The sequence below is a fragment of the Glycine soja genome, chromosome 7 (genome assembly GCF_004193775.1).
Source record: "Glycine soja cultivar W05 chromosome 7, ASM419377v2, whole genome shotgun sequence".
Classification (NCBI taxonomy): Eukaryota; Viridiplantae; Streptophyta; class Magnoliopsida; order Fabales; family Fabaceae; genus Glycine; species Glycine soja.
In genome coordinates, this window is record NC_041008.1 from 11811875 (window position 1) to 11830106 (window position 18232).

The following is an 18232-nucleotide window of genomic DNA, read 5'->3' on the forward strand; positions in this document are numbered from 1 at the left end:
CGTATTCCTTAATTGCGATAAGGAAATCAGACCTACGTAGTTCTTTGTGAATAAAGTGTTTGGTTAAGTTGTCTTTATCCTTTTTGCAAGACATGTTTTTATTGAATGAAAGGTCATTTAAGGCGTCGGACCATTAAACAAACTTTCGATTCTTTTGAAAAGAGAGAAGACATTAAGACATTGGACCATTTAATGTTCTCTTTATTTTTGAAAGAGGTAATATAGCTACATGTTGATTTTAGCCCTTTTTGAAATTTACACTTAACTAATAAAAGCGGGAAAGACCATTTCAAGGCGTTGGACCTTTGAAAATGGCTTTTTCAGGTGATAAGAAAAGTTTTGGTTTTTGATTTTAGCCTTAGTTTCACTTTGGTTATTAGCCGGTTCGATTAAGAAAGAAAAATCCCAAAGAGAAACGTCCGATTGATTTTTTTTGCTTATTTTACTAAAAGATATTTTTTATTATTATATTATTATTTTACCTCTTTTTGGTTTCCAACGTGGTTACGGCATGACCGAACGATCGGATTTCATTTTAAACGAAATTAACGGATATTACAATTCAAAAGATCGGTGGAAATTTTTTTTTTTTATTTAGGCGAGAAAATGACTTAAGCAAATGACTTAAGCACGTCAAAAGGGGGTACGGAAAGTAAATAAAACGAAAATAAAAAGCACGTAAAAACAAATGGGGACCACCACGGGTACATAGAATGAATTGAAAAGCTCGATTTGGAAACTTACCCGTTGAAGACCGAAGAACGATGACGAACGAACGAAGAATGTTGAATAACGGCTGAAGATCTTCGCGAAAATCCCCACGGAAACGTTATGAAAACCTTACGGAAGCGCCTCGACTCGAATTTTCTTCACGGAACCAATTTTTTTCACTAATTTCAAGTGATTCTTGAATTACCAGGAGGGCTGAACAAAATTCTTCTTCATTTCTCCCCCTATTTATAGCAAAATGGGGGAGATTCTTGCCACCCAGCTCGCCCAGGCGAGCAAGGTGACTTCCTCTAGAAGCAACTGCCTTCTGGAGGAATCTTCTGGAGGGCCCAAGTGGGCCTGGTTGCTATTTGCACCCCCATTTATGCTAAATACACCCCTGCCTTTTTTTGGTGATTCTTTTTTCGTAAAGTTACGGAAACTTACGAATTTCGTAACGATACCTGTTTTCTTTCCGTAATGTCATGGAACCTTGCGGATTACATAATCATCCCCTTTTTGACTTACGAAATGTTACGGAACCTCACGAATTGTGCAACGATGCTTCCTTTTGAGTTCCGGCATGTCACGGAACTTCACGAATTGTGCAATGATACTTCCTTTTGAGTTCCGGCATGTCACAAAACTTCACAAATTGTCTGACGATGGGTGCCAAGTACCTCAAAATGGTTAAATGAAAGTTGCATGCCACCAAGCAAAGGTCCCCAGACGAAATTAGGGTATGACACCTTCCTGTATGGAGAACTGGAAGAAATTATTTACATGAGACAACCTGAGGGATTTATAATAGAAGGAAAGGAAGACTTTGTGTGTAAATTGAACAAATCCCTATATGGTCTAAAACAATCTCCCAGACAATGGAATAAGAGATTTGATGATTTCATGTCAAGAATTAAGTTCAACAGAAGTAAGTATGATAGTTGTGTTTACTTCAAATTCATCACACCTAATACCTTTGTTTTCTTACTATTGTATGTTGATGATATCTTGCTAACAAGCAATGATAAGAGTGAGTTAACAAAGCTAAAGGTTGAACTTAAAAGGGAGTTTGAAATGAAAGATTTAGGTGCTACCAGTAAGATTTTGGGAATTGAGATCAAAAGGGACAGAACAAGAAGTACTTGTTCCTATCTCAAGAGTCATACTTAAAGAAAGTATTGGATAGGTTTGGAATGTCTGGAGCTAAGCCAGTAACCTTACCTATATCCCAACAATTCAAACTGAGCAATGATCAAGCACCTAGCTCAGAAAGAGACAAGGAATTTATGGCTAAAATTCCTTATGCAAATGCAATAGGCTCTTTGATGTATGCCATGGTGTATACTCTACCTGATATAGCATACTCAGTGAGTTTGGTGAGTATATTCATGTCAAATCCAAGGAAGGTGCATTGGCAATCCTTGAAGTGGATTCTGAGATACATCAAAGGTTCACTTGGGAAGGGTCTGGCTTATGGCAGAGCTGATAAGAACAGTTACAGTTCAGCTGCCATAGAAGGGCTTGTGGACTTTGATTATGTTGGCTGCCTTGACACTAGGAAATCACTCACTGGATATAACTTTAATGCATTCGGTACAGCTATCAGCTAGAAAGTAAGCCTGCAAAAGGTGGTGGCTTTATCCACTACAGAGGGAGAGTATATTGCACTGATAGAGGCTATAAAGGAAGCTCTTTGGCTGAGAGGAATAGCTCAAGAACTCAAGCTTTAAGATCAAATCATTACAATACATTGCGATAATCAAAGTGCAATACACTTGTCCAAAAATAAAGTCTATCATGAGAGAACCAAGCATGTGGACATCAAGCTACATTTTGTTAGAGAAGTCATCTCAGAATGAGCTGTAACTATTCATAAAGTTGCTACCGAAGATAACCCATCTAACATGATCACTAAAGTGTTACCAAGCAACAAGTTCTATTACTATTTGGATCTAATTCAACTCAAGTGATCTTTGTCCATTGTTCTTTCAAAAATTAGCAGCCACGCTGTTGATCCTTCAAAAATTCATAGCTACTGAACCAAGGTGGAGATTTGTAGGCTTGGTCCAATCAGTTATGCTGACCTGTTCAATTTTGTGCAATTCTGTTCATTCTGTTTAATACTGTTACTAACTAACTAATTGTTTGCTATTTCTTAGCAATTTTATGTAAGTCCAGTTGTCTATAAATAGACTTTATTTTGTATAGATTAAAGCAAATTGTAATGTGGATTTATATTCATCATTAAAAAAGCAGTGTTAAAGTGTTAGCTCATAACTAGATCTGTGTGCGTTATCCATCATTACTCTGATCTTCATATTCTTCTCTCTCATAATTCACAACATAAACCTAGAATATGAATCCACGTAGCAATCCTCCTTACCTTTATGGTCGTAACCGTAAAGAATGAATGCCAACGCTAAACCACAATGTACTGGCTAGCGATCAAATAAGGCATGTTTATAATCTTCCTTCCACTGCATACTGGAGCAGGAAAAAATCGTGAGGCATATCCACTATTTTAACTACTCCCACTCTCACCAATTCACATTGGATCTTATTCTCAATCATTCTAAAACTTATTTGTTTCCCCAACACATTAATAACTAGTGAGTTCTTCCATGATTCACACCACTGCTCAAACTCCACCTGAGTCACGAGGTATAGTTGGGCATGGGTCAAGCTCCCCTTCATCCTCCACCCTAGCTTCCAACGATTTTGCATATTTCTCCTCCAATACTTCCATCTTCTTCAAGAGACTCTGATAATAAGTGAATACTCTATCCCCTTCTGTCATCAGAAGGTTCTCCACATATGACTTTACATTATTAATTTCATCCCCTTTTGGTGTCTTGTCTACTTTCTCCTCAATAGTCCCTTCATTCTCCACACCATGGGAATCCTCCATACTCCCATCCACGACTATGTCATTGTCCTTTGTTTTGACCTTCTTAGAACTACGTTTCAGATGGTCATCCTCCTCTGACATAATCCTTCCAAAAAATAGTTATTTTTTAAAAAAACTAGTTTCTTTTAGCAGCTTTTGTTATTATGAAGTTCATTTAAAAGTTGAAAATGCTATCATCTCTATTTCAATTATCATTGTTTATTGGATTTCATGCTTAATCAAATCATAAAAAGATTTATCTTATATCTTTCTTTTTTAAGAAAAAAATGATTTATCTTATGTAAATATTATGCTCTATTAAATTTTAATTATTATATAATCAGTGTTTATTTCTAACCTTTTCTAAATTATAAAATTAATAATAATCTTATTTTTTAGTAAATTACATTGGCTTTTCTTGATATTTTTTCATATTTCACATAATTCCTTTTTTTAACTGTACAACAAACTCTCTTATATATAAGAGTACACAATGTAACATTTTTTTAATGAAGGGATTCGAGTAATGTATAAGGGACATTGGCGTGATATTTTTCAAACAATTAAGGCGGTTAATGTATGGATAAAAAATAATATTGTGTGCAATATGGAAACATTTCAAGTAGCACCGGTGTAATTTATTTTATCTTTTTTGAAACAAATTTTGTCTAAATATTATATTTTTTTTATCAAATTTTATTTATTATTCAATCAGTTTTTATTTTCCTTGGGCTTTGTTAAACGCTACTAGTGAACCTCCTTTATTGTCATTAACTTAAAATTTAAAAACACAATGAGATGAGTCAGTGTAATCACAGATCATTATATTAGCAACATGCAAAGGTATCAAACGCATAAAAGAAGGGAATTTTTTTATATTCCATATATGACATTTTGGTATTTTACTTTTATAAATAAAATCTCGAATCATTTATATATGTATATATGGTTGGGCCCCCTTTTGGTTTGAGTCTTAGTCTGCCCTTGTCTATACATGAAACTAAAACCCCAAAAAAGAAAAAGAAGAATGCAGCTTTAAGTTTGATGCTTGCTCTATCTACTATTTGTTTAAGAAGAAGATCCACCCTAGAAGTCATTTGCTCCCCACTTACATCGAGTATGGGATCATCACAAGCATGAACCACACGTGCAACATGCATGGGTAAGTTTACCAAAACAAACATGCAAATACAAATAATCCAAAACAATTTATTGAAGAAAAAGAGAATACTAAATTTAAGTTATATGCTTTGGAAATACTTTTCTAACCAGTTAGAAATTTATAATAAAACTCAATTCATACGCTTATCTCAAAACCCAATTCATTTAATAGACATTTTATTGTTCATCAATAAATGTCAATATACATCCACATTAGATCATTCATCTCAATTAATATATCTAATATAACCTTAAAACATATTCCTCAAACCATCAACAACAATATAGTTCCATCACCATTCATCATCATGAGTCATAAACATCGTAGATCACATAAAATTACAATTGACATCAACTAACACAAATTCTCATCATACTTAATCATCACAACTAACAAACATTGATAGCTAACCAAACCAAGGTCGCCACTACTAACATACACCAGCAGCCAACTAGGTCGCACCAGACATAAACATTGATTATATTCCATAGAGTTTCAACATAATATGAGCGGTCCCCCATGAGCCTCATCCCCTAACTTAGTATTCACACTCTGGCTATTCAAGGAGTCTCTTGGGTTAACCCTACGAAGAAAGTGTAGTTTTATCAAATATAGACAAGTGTGAGTATTGACTTACCTTTATAGGTTTGCAAGATCATACATTTATAGGGATTCACCCATTTGTCTATTCTGTAGGCCCCTTTTTGTTAGCCACCATGAAAACCTCCAACACTAGGTTGAGAGTGTTGAATTCACATCCCTGATTATTTTAATTATGACAAACCATTAGCAATGTAAATATATTCATTCTGATATACTCAAAAAGGTTCAAAACAACTGTTAGAGTTGACAACTCAAAAGAATTCTTAAAGCTCATCAGAATGATGAAGTTTTCTTTCCTTTGAGTAATTAGTTCTTGGCAAGATATTGAACAATAAGGCCTCACATAGAAGATTCGCCAAAGGCTACATGAAGAACATCTTGAATCAGAATTAAGTTATGGTAAAGTCTACATCGAAATGGTGAAGACTTGACTCTGACTTTTTGAACACCAGAATGTTTCATAATGACTTAGAAAGCATCACTTGGACAACATCCGAATCACTTTCCATATGTTGCCACATTCACTTAAGGCACATAAAAAAGGGAAAGCTATATGCATAAAAAGATGCAAATTTGTTGAATGTTGAACATGTCCATGAGAAGCATTGATGTGAAGCATTAGAATGAAAGACTAAGGTATACCACTCAACCTGACCTTGGATAGAACACTAACACACCAATAACTAAATTTCTACTAAGTCTTTCTAAAGTAATTAACTTTAGAATATTTGAAGCTATGAATAAGTGTTAAGAGTGACAAAGCTGAACTACACCAGGATGAGATATCAATTTGAACTTCATCAAAAGAATTCATTGAGTATGGATTCATTCTCAGTAAACATGAGAATGAATATTCTGATGGTTCTCAAAATGCTCATAAAAAAGGTCCCCCAGAATGGTACTGCATGTTGTCATTTTATGGCATTTGTAAAGCGCACCTACTTACTCTAGAAGCTTGCCAGTTGTGTGGAGCCCACCTCAATAGTCTTCTTGGGATATATTTGAAGCATTTTCGAAAGGCATGTAGAACAAGTTTAAGCATTACCAAAATAGTATAGCAAAAAAAAATATCTTTGAGTGAGAAATCTGTATTTTAGCTTCAACCCTCTCTTTGAGAGTAAACTGCTTTTGAATTGAACTTGAAAAGTCTATAATATCTTAGATAGAAATGTGAAATTAAATTCATGAGTAGAATCCCTCATTATGAGATGAAAATCTATATTCTATGTAGTTAAACAAAAATCCATTTTCCTATAAAAGTCCAATAGTAGTTGGCAAAGGTGAAACCCATTGGTATAGTTGGTCTAGTCGAGGCTAGGATTGAAGTCCAATAGGGAATTGACAATTTGTTGAAACCCAATGGTTGCTAGTCTAGTTGTTAGTGAAATCTTATCTTTAAGGGTGAGGGTTACTCGTAGCCCAAGGTTAAGGTGAATCAATATAAAAACCTATATGCACTCCTCCTTCTTCTTACTCTTTACTCGTAGCCCAAGTTTACACAGATCTAAAAACTACTTTTGATCAAAATACAAAATCGGTTAACCTTTCATCTTAACAACTAAACTAAACTTTTTTTAATCAAAAGGTGTTAAGTAAACAACTGCCTTTGAAACAAAATTTTTAATCTGCAAAAGAACTTTTTCCAGAACCGTTTGCATTTTCATTCTAAGCAACTTGAATTTCCATTCTAAGTTCAGAACAATTCTTTACTTTGAACTAGTTCATTCTAAACTATCATCAAAAACCTTTTTGTTTCAAAGGAAGCTTTAAAAATTTTCAGCATTCCAATTCAACCCTTTTTCTTGTGATATTTTTGTCACTTCAGAAAGTCCACTTAACACCCTCAACTTACGTGCCTACTCATATGTTTGTGCATAAATTGTGCACCCACCATGTACTAACAACAATAACAATACATTTTAGTGCACACACCATGTACCAACAACAACAACACAATAACAACTCATTCCTTATACACCAAAAGAGTCAATTAAACTTGTTGGGAAATAGTTTCAATCTCTCTTACATGACTTTAGAAGTTAAAACATAGGGGTGGTACTTGGAAAGATACCCACTAGGCGAGACCCCCAGGTTGCTTTAATGAGATAGAGTTTTGCCATGAAACTCATCCTCCCATGTATATCATTCTCAACAACAAAAATCTTTCCAATGCTTATAGTTAGCTCATCTCCACACATAGGAACAATTCCCATACAAGAATAACAAGTATCACCATCATCTCAAGAACATAGACATCTCAACCACAACATAATATATTTAATCAATAACATGTTGCATTTAGATAATTCATTTACATAATTTTCAATTCATTCAAATTTGCCTTCTCAAGATATGACATTTCAACAATCACCCAATCATTTCAACAATAAAATACTTATCTTATAGATAAAACTATCACATTTATTTCAACATTTATAAGATTCATAAATTTTCTACATTCATCTTTTTAAGGTAATATCTCAAACAAGAGAGTAATCCACATAAAAGTAACTTTATTTCTTCTATACAATTCATAAAATATTTATATACACATTTGAAATTGATTTGGAAACTCTTGAGAAAACATTCAAGGTAAAATGAAACATGATGTCTTAATTTAGCTTAAGCTAGAAAATTTAGCTCAGCCATAAATTAGCTAAGCTAAAAATTTTAGCTCAACCATAATTTAGCTTAGCAAAAAATTTTAGCTTGAGCTAAATTCATGCAGACCCAAATCTAACGAAAATTAGCTGAAGCTAAAAATTTTAGCTTAGCCAAAACTGCGAAATCTACAACATTCTTTTTCTACGAATCTAAGCTTTTGACTCCATTAATGACTACCCAAGCATCCAAACTCGTAATAAACATATCAATACTCACCAACAAAAGAAGAACATAAAACCACCATAAGGAAAGAAAAAGGGTTAAGTTTCCCTTACCTAAAACTTTGAGATTTCCATGAGAAGGAGATGAAAGAAAGAAACTTTGTGGATTTTTTAGTGATCTTGCTTCAACTATAGGAGGCACCTAAACCAACATCATAATAAGCTTCAGAAATAACAATAATCAGACTAGAAATGAGGTTGAATAGTATATATGTTAATCAAAGATAATGAGTTTTCAAACGTTTATCACAGGTTCATATGTGTGTGTGTGTGTGTGTGTGTGTGTGTGAGTTAAGTCATCCAGTAAAAAGAAATGAGTTCTGATAAAAAAAGTTTAACCATCCACTAATTATGTAAAATAAGGTTCTAGAATGGTTTTTCAAGCGAACATTTGGTTTGAAAACAATGACAGAAAGCACTGAGGGAATGTTTAGTAAAATCGTTAAGAAGAAACTTCGAAACACTTGATTTAATTATAAAGGTTCACTCAAACAAAACTATGTCCAATTCTTCTTTACACAATCATAAAGGGGTCTACTAATCAAAACTTGATTACAAAGCAAGTATTTTGTCCTGCAACTTTTGGCTATACAAGTATTCTTCTAGCCACTTCTAGCACTAACTTAGACTTCTTCTGAATTTTTTTTAAAAAGGTATTGTTTAACACTGAGTCTCTCCTTGTTTTCACAAACAATAGTTTGAATGAATACAAGTATACAATAATACTCAATGAGTGGATAAGCAATAAAGAACAAATACAAGATAACTTTGCTTAGCAAAGAATAAACAATAAAAGCTTAAATGAATCGTCCAATAATTTCTGCACAGTTTTGCTTCAAAGTTATTCTCGTTTTCTCGTAATTTTTCGCTAACATGTTTTTGGGTAGAGTCTCCCTTTTATAGACTTTAGTGAAGGATCTGTTATGAGATTAGTGTTGAGTCCTTGAAATGACCATTGTCTCACACTTAGGTATAAGGCTACATGCCATGCTTTGATTTAAGAGGCAAAGAATAAAAGTATAGACAACTGCATGTGCTAATCGTACTCAATGAAAGCGACCCTTAAGGAATATTCTGTGTAGACCTTCTATTCTCTTCTATTTTGTCCTTTTCTTAAATTTGAATGTTAACAATTCAAATAAAGAAAAGCAAACTGAAATTTCAAGAGAGAGAATACATGTACTTCCTTTTTCAATTGGCATAACTTTTCTGTACTACATTGGATGCAAATTATGTATGAAACTTATACCAATTGGATGTGAGTGTTGTGCATACTCATTGTATAACATTGGTTGGTGTAAAAGGGTGGATGTCGATTAATAATTTACAAAGTATTTTTGTTTTGGGAGTGACGATATATGTGAATAATAGTTAATTTCTTTAATAACATTGATCTTGTCCACTTATCATAAACCTATTAATATATCAACAATTTATACTCTTTGTTAATCATCAAAATCTATGGTAGGTATGAATGGTCTTCCGTACCTAACAGCTTCAATCAAGATTTCATCCACCCACCAATAAGTTAGTCAAAACTATTAGAGAGCTTCTTGAGAGGGAAAGAAAGAGACCAAGGGAGAAGAGAAGTGTCGCTTACCCACTAGGAATATAATAAAGAAATTATGAAGAAGGAAAAAGGGTTTCTAGTGGTGTAAAAATCCCAAACTCCCTTATGGTATGAAGGTGGTTTTCTTGAGAAGAAAAAGAATGAAGGGGATGAGAGGAAGATTGAGCTTCTAATGATTTTGAAGCTTGGAGTTGTCTTGGAATTTTCTTTTTGCACGTATGTTTTCTCCTAACTACACCCCTTTCTACAATTAAAGCTCACTTACAAAACCCAACACCATCTCAACCCACAAATTAAGCCAATGATGAAAATATATTAATAACACTATGGCACATAGCAAAAACAAACTATTTATTAATTCTTTTATAATTATCATGAATTAAAATTTAATATTCTCTTACGGTACTGTTAGGGGTGTTAGAGTGTTTTTCTAAGTACAAGAATCAAAAGAAGCAAAAAAACATAATATTAAGGTTATGTTAAAATGACAATCCTAACATAAAGACTTACAAGATGGAAACTACACCAGAATGTAGCTTGTTGAAGTTAGATGTTCCACAAAAATATGAAGAGAAAATCATCGAAGGCACGTTGTTTTGATCAAAAGTGCAAAAGTAATTATGAACGGTTTTGTGATGGAAAGCACGAAGATGTAGGTGGCAGAATCTAGGATAACTAATTCAAAGTATGTTGTACACTTGTATAGATCTTATAATTTGACCGTTGGATTGAAATAGGCACATTGGTCGACATTTTTCCTTGGTTGCGAAGATCATAGAAACCTTTACACCAACACGCCACACAAGGAAAATAGCTACCGGTTACTAGGACAATGTGTATGTCCAAACCCATTTCTTAATGCAATTTATTGTTCATGTAATTTCTCTCTTTGGTTAATTTACGGGTTTCATGCAATCTCTTCTCCCTTCATTTCTTCTCCAAACTTTTATACTTTTTCCAATCTTTATTTCTTCTCTAAACTCAAACTTACTTATTTCTTGTTCTTTACTTTTCTGCAACTTTTATTTTATTTTGTACTTTCAATTTTCATTTCAAGTACCTTACATTTATGTTATTTTAATTATTGATTGTGTTTCAATTTAATTTACTTTCAAAAGCCTTTTGCATTACAAATTTGTTACTTTCCTTACTTTTACAATTTTACTTACCAGCCAATTTATACATTTCTATTTGTCTAAGAATATTCGTATTATCCAAAACTATAGAATTGTTTGGAAATCACTTTTATAACTATACTTAAAACCAGTATCTTTTGATTATTAAAAACAACTTTGGTTACAAAGACTAACCATCAAAATGAATACTTTCGAATGTGGTACAATAATATATGATTATGTTAAAATCTTATATGTATTAGATTGGTCTTATGATTTCTTTAATTGAAAGTTATATCAACTGCTAGTTTGAATAAAAAGAACTTACAGTTATGATTCTACCACACTAAATAAAATAAGTTGTTTGAGATTGATAAGAATCAAGTGTGGAAACAATGATAAATTACATTTCGATCATTTAACAAATTATCATCATAAACAAGTATATATTGAGCACTTAATCATGCATTACGAAAATCATAGTGTTACAAAAAATATATTTTAGTTTTTTTTTATATGAGGAGTGATCAAATTACATCAGTGTAACTTAGTCAACTGTTACACTATTTATATAACTTGATATAAAATGTGATTTTATAGATCTAGCCATTGAATTATATCTACATACTACCAAAATTGTCTATGTCAAATTTTGTCAGAATCAAACAACAACAAGAAGGTAATCAAATTATCCATATTTTAGTATATTTTAAAATATTTATATTACGCTGATTTTAATTTATGTGGACAATGTAGCAAGTGATTTTGGATTAATATAAAATTTTGTATATGTAATCTACAAGAAATGAACTTTCAACCCAATGGTGAGTTTTAAGAAAACATTATCTAGTTCAAAGTTATAAAATGATGTAATAATTGTCAACTTTACACCGGTATATCTTGATTCCTCCTCTTTTTATATTATAAATAATTAAATATTTATGAACTTTATTATTATTGTTGTTGTTGTTGTTGTTATTTAAAAAAATGTTAGAAACACACTCTCATTGATGAAAATTTATTGAAATGACAAAATTTGGTGAGTCTCACATCATATATAATGACACTCTTTCTCTCTCTTGATTTTATAGTTTTTAATAAATTTTAACCAAATAGAGAGAAAGTGTTTGAAAAAGTGTGCCAAAAGTGTGTTCCCAATACTCCTCTTACTATAATCATAATAAATTTTAAATGTGTTTATGATATTTTGAATATTTATTATAATAATATTTAACTATTGTTAAGATATACTCCATTTCGAAATAAGGATAGCAAATGTTTGATGGTTACTGTATATTTTTTGAAAATAATTTTTTGAAACATATATCCAAATATTAATTATCATATGGGAATATTTTTGGGGAAAAAATATAAAATAAAGGTATACTTAGTAATGGAGGAGGAATATTTATTAATTTCCTTTTGCTTAGTTTTTTTTTAATTGATTAGGCTTTAGAATACAATTCAAAATAGATGCATGAGACATGAAAAAAAAAATCAAACATTTAGTATTTGATCCTAAGCCTTTTACTTAAGTAGTATGTGCATTGTGTAACACAGTACTATGAACACCCAATTTTGGGTTTGACTTTTTTAATTTAAATTAATTTATCTTTTATTTTGTAAAATTTAAAATAAAAAGAACACACTAAAAGATATATTGAATAGAGTTTTTGTACAAACTTAAAAACTTTTTTGAAAAGGATTTTGCGAATGTGAGTTTAAAAACTAGTTCATAAATCTTGTGTTTTAAAATAAAAACATGAGAGGACAAAAAATGTTAGAACAATTATAAAAACACTTGTTTAATTTTTATATTCATTTACTCAATCTGAATTATGTCTAATTTTTCTTCAACCTAAGAAAGGTCTACTAATCAATAGATGATTATGATAAGTATTCTATCACTGTCACTTTTATCTTATAACAAGTATTCTCTAGTCCACTTTTAACACATTCACAATCTCACCTTAAGATTGCTAAACCCCCAAATAATCTCATTTCATTAAGTCACTTTTGTAATTCTCAAACAACAAAGTTTGAAATATTTATACAAAAGTCAACTCTCAAAAAGAGAAAAAAGAAAATACAATGCAATACAAAATAACTTTGCTAAGCACGGGATTAAACCTTTAGGATTAGAGTTAATTGTTCAAAGATGAGATTAAACCTTTAGGATTAGAGTTAATTGTTCAAAGATGAGAGTTGTGTATATCAAAAAACTGTTCAGGACTTGGTTTTCTCATAATTGTTCTATATCTTCAAAGCTTCAATATTTTATGTATAGGTTTCTATGGATATAACCATTGTAGGGATCAAAGCCTTGAAATATTCTTGTCTAGACAGCTTTTCTGCTTGCTACGTCGGCATGTAATAAGAGAGAGAAAGACAAAAGGTACAATCCTTTTTTTAGTAGCGTTTACCTTATCCCACTACTACAAAAATAGTTTGCACATAAAATATTTTGATTATGCCTTTGGCTTACCTTAAAAACAAATACTTGAAATCCAAATGAAGACATATTTTCAAAAAGGCGACAAACATTTTAACAGAATCATCCTCGATCAGAACACATGTGTATATTCATTTTGTCATACGAAATAAAACTTAGCGTAAGTATAAATTAGAGCTTTAAGTTTTCTTTATCTTTTTGGACTAAAAGCAACATAGCACATTGGATACTAGTTTTCATAAAATATTTTGGACGCAATTCACTTAATAGCGTGTTGGACGCTATATTTGTTTTAGAAAATATTGTACTAAGTCCAATTTTATCACATTGGACACATGCTCATATAAAATTGCTTTTGCATTGAAGTTAAAAAGTACAATATATACCTTCATCTGTATTGGATTGATTATTTGCGCACCCTTGTATTTGATAGTCCCAAAATAATCAATTATTAATAGCGTGTGGTCAAGTAATCAATTATTTTTTTCCATAATTGATTATTGTGTTCTTCAAGTTAATTTTCACATTTTCTTAAGTTTTTGAAATTTACTATTTAGGCCTTTTAAGACATGTTTTAGTTTCGAAAACTTGGATCACTGAATTTGGTACCTTGTCGTCATTCAAGAGTTATTCTACCCATATAAGCACACACATCACTCGAATAGAATGGGGAAATGAGCATAAGCATATTTTGTCTACCATCCCACAAGGCAAATTAGTGTTCATCGCAGGCTCTACTGGGACTAGTAAAATCTTATTGCTTGAGGAAATTCAAAAATTGCTAAAACAAATTACCAATATGTGGTTTTGTCATACAATAAGATCCAATTTGTTTGGACTGGTTAGGTTTGGCCCATTACCTTGAGGCCAAACCTGCACCTCTACAATTTATGGCCTCATATTCTGGGCTTGTCATGGGGGAATTTTCTGCTATAATGGAATGAGTGCTGCTAGGTGCACCCAACATTTTTGCTGGTGCACCCAGCACTTAAGGGGAAAAGACATTTGTACCCCTGGCTTAATTATTTAAAAATAAACGATTCATTCTCGTCTCTCCCCCTCCCTCCCGTGTTCTGCTTCTTCTTCCTCACCATTTTTTCTTCTTCTTTCTTACTGAAGCTTTTGGTCTCCTTCCTCACCCCTCACCTCACATCACCTTCGTTCTTCTTCCTTTTAGTCTAGGCTGGTCTCAAAAAAGCTTAACCCACGGTCCTCATCATCCACAGCGCATTTGTTCCCGACATTCCTACATCGTCGTTGTCTTCTTCGTCGGCGTTTCATTTTGCGACCACGCCACCGTGGGTGTTGACTATCCCAACCAAGTTGACGGTGGTGTTGCTGCCTCCGCGCGTTGGCATTGGCGAGGTAAGCATCGTTGCGCTGAGGTCGTCGGCGTCATTTGCAGCAATGGAAGTTATGGATCAAGTTGATCCGTAAACTCAACTTGATCCGTAAGCTTCTTTCGGATCATGTCGGATCAACTTGATCCGTAAACTTTGTTTAGACACTTTATGGATCAACTTGATCCATAAAATTGAAATTTATATATTAATTTATATTAACAGTCAATATTAATTTTTTAAAATGCTAAATATTAGATAAATTGTGAGAAAATTGAAATTTATATATTAAATTTTAAATGAGGACAATTTTAAAAAACCTTGGATCATTTTAAAATTGAAATTTAATTAGTAGTTAGAAAAAATCATTAAGAAAAGCCTTGACTCATTCGAGGACACTGGTGAGTAGTTAGAATGGTTAAGAAAATCCTTGGCTCATTTTGGTAATGCATCCACCTCCTGATTATAGACATTTGATAAAATTGTTATTTGATAAATTTTAATTAATTATTTTTAAAAATAATTACATATCATAAACAATAATATGTTAGCCCTTTTAATTATGAAGTTATACCAAGCAATTTCGTGCATTTCACTCCCCTCCCTTCGTACCATATAGCATGGCACTTAAGATTTTATAGAATTTTAAAAGACAACTCTTTTTAAGGATAAAGTTAAGGGTGTATTTGGTTTACAGGAGAAAAATAAATAAGACAGAAATAGAAGAAATTGTTTTGAATTAAAGTAGAGAGATGTGCATCCCACAAAACAAAGTACAAACTTTCCCTTGTACATTATTTCTTTCCTTTCAAACAAATGCACCCTAAACTATCCTATCTTGAAACAAAATATTATTGGTTAGAGTAGTAGTGGACTGAATCTATTAAGTAAGGTTTATATTATGGTTTTTTGCTCCATGCCTTGGAAAGACAATTTAAGATTTTTATATAGTTTTGAGCTTTCGTAAACACACGCCTAAGAGCTTGAAGTTGGTCTTCTTAGAGTATACTTAACTTTGTTATTTATGTAATATTTAGCATTTAAAAAAAATAAGATTGAACGTGAACGTTACGGATCAAGTTGATCCGTAAGGTTCTTTCGGATCATGTTGATCTGAAAGAACCTTACGGATCAAGAGTGTGTAGCACAGTTTACGGATCAACTTGATCCGTAAACTGTCTAAACAACGTTTACGGATCAAGTTGATCCATAAGCTGTCTGCATATGCATTTTAAAAATTGTTAAATCTGAATTTGGTGTGTTTTTGTTTCTGAAATTTGCAACTTACTTCATCAAGGCTATTTCTTTGTCACAAGGTATTCGTTTGAACTCTGAACAACGTGAGTACTTTATATATTCGATGAATTTTTTTTTCAACGTTTAGTATTACTTTGGTAGAAGAGTAAATATTACCTATAATTTGGATCATTATTATTAGATTGTTGTCACAATTTGTTTTGACCTTAGTCACAATTTGGTTGTAAATAATGAGATATTGACATATAGATAAATAATATATATTGATTAGCATGAATTATGATTATATATAGATATATCTTCTTTCAGGGAAATGAATGAATGAGAAATTAATAAAATATTGTTTTCCTTTTATTTTTTTTTATAGTTTTTAATAGTGTTTTTCTTAGGAGTAGATTAGCATAGTTTTTTGCTCTCTATCAAGTCACTAATACTAAATGTTGCATTTTGCTTTGTTCTTCACGCATGTACATTATTTATGGTATTATACAGGGGATAATCTGACCAAATTAAGGTGGTAATTGTGAGCATTCCACTAGCCACAATAATCGAATCTTCGGATTCCTAGATAATTATTGATTTCTTGCACCCTTGGGAACAAAGTTACAACTATTGGTTTACGTAATTGATGATTAGAGATATTTTCCAAACATATAATGATGACAATTTTCTTGATTTAAAAAATTCCAAAAGATACCTAGTGCTTGTCTGAAATTATCCAAATATTGGCATAACTATTGGCTCACATTTGTTGCAATTGCTCATCACTATTGGTTCCTTTTGTGTTCCCATTTGCCCATCCTTTGTTTTTCACCCTGTCATTCCTTATGCATGCCACCCCATGACACCTCTGCCTTGCTGCACTTAAAAAACTCCTCCCCATGACACCCTCTCATTCCATCTTTCTCATATTCAGTCACTCAACCATGCTTTCAATGATTTTAATCATTCTCATTTGTCATCTGACTTTGGTGGGTTTGTGAGACTCACGCATGTCAACTTGTATGATTCTAACTTTGAAGGGAATATTCCTTCCCAAATCTCTCACCTTTCCAAATCAGTGTCACTTATAAGCAATGCATATATCTTAATTTCAAAGTGAATATCCTTTTTCTACCAAGTAGTGCCTGAAAAGATAATGCCTATATGCGTTAGACCAATGAAATTTGAGAGAATGAAATCAGTGATGGAATTTGCGGTACTCATTTGCAGATCATGGTTAGGACTAGAGGATTAGGTCATGCCTTAGGTCACGTTACTGGCAGAGGTGTGGGCAGAGGAGATCATGATGATTCTGATGATGCTCCGTAGCGTCGACGGTCTACCGCATCCGCATGGAGGCAACGAGTACCTATGATTACGGTGCACGATGAGTCAGTACTTCCTGCGCCAGATGTAGAGGCTGACGTATTTTCGGATGACCCGATGGCACCAGCTGATGTAAAGGACACTGGGGCAGACATTCCTACAGACACGGGCGCTCAGGCTACTAACGATGAGCATGAGGGATTTCCGGGTGGTCCGGGCGACCCATCCGTGCTGACCCAGTATGCGGATCACATTGCTTGCAGCGTATAGACGGGAGAGGTATTTATAATATTTATTTTTAGTTACTTGTTAATTATACTTTATGATTGAAATTAGTTTTCCTTTAAATGATGATTTTAACGAATTTTGTGTTACTTTATACTTCAATTCAGGAGCGTCCTGAGTTGAAGTTATCCTCTCACGGGAGGAAGGTCCATAGTTTAGGCAGGCCTGTCCTTGCCATTGAGGGACTAGTTGCTGGGATAGGACTAAGTCCTCTGATCGCATGTTCGATAGACACTGGCGATCGGGGACTTTTGTCCTCGTTTGTCGAGCGGTGACACCGGGAGACGTCTAGTTTCCATCTCCCTGTGGGAGAGGTGACGATCACGCTAGACAACGTCTCATCACTTCTGCATTTGCCCGTGGTTGGCGACTTGCACGCCTTTCAACCCTTGCACGTGGATGATGCGATTCAGATGTTGGTGGACTTATTGATGGTCTCTGCAGAGGCTACCAGGGTTGAGACAGGGTAGTGTCATGGACCGTACGTACTCTTGCAATGGGTACGTCATATCTACGAGCGTCGATGCCAGGCAGGTCACTGGACAGCTGCGGCTCGCACGTATCTTCTTCATCTTCTGGGTTGTACTCTGTTAGCAAACAGAGTGCAACCAATTTTCATGTTGTGTATTTGGAGGCCCTTCGTGACCTCAGTCAGACCGG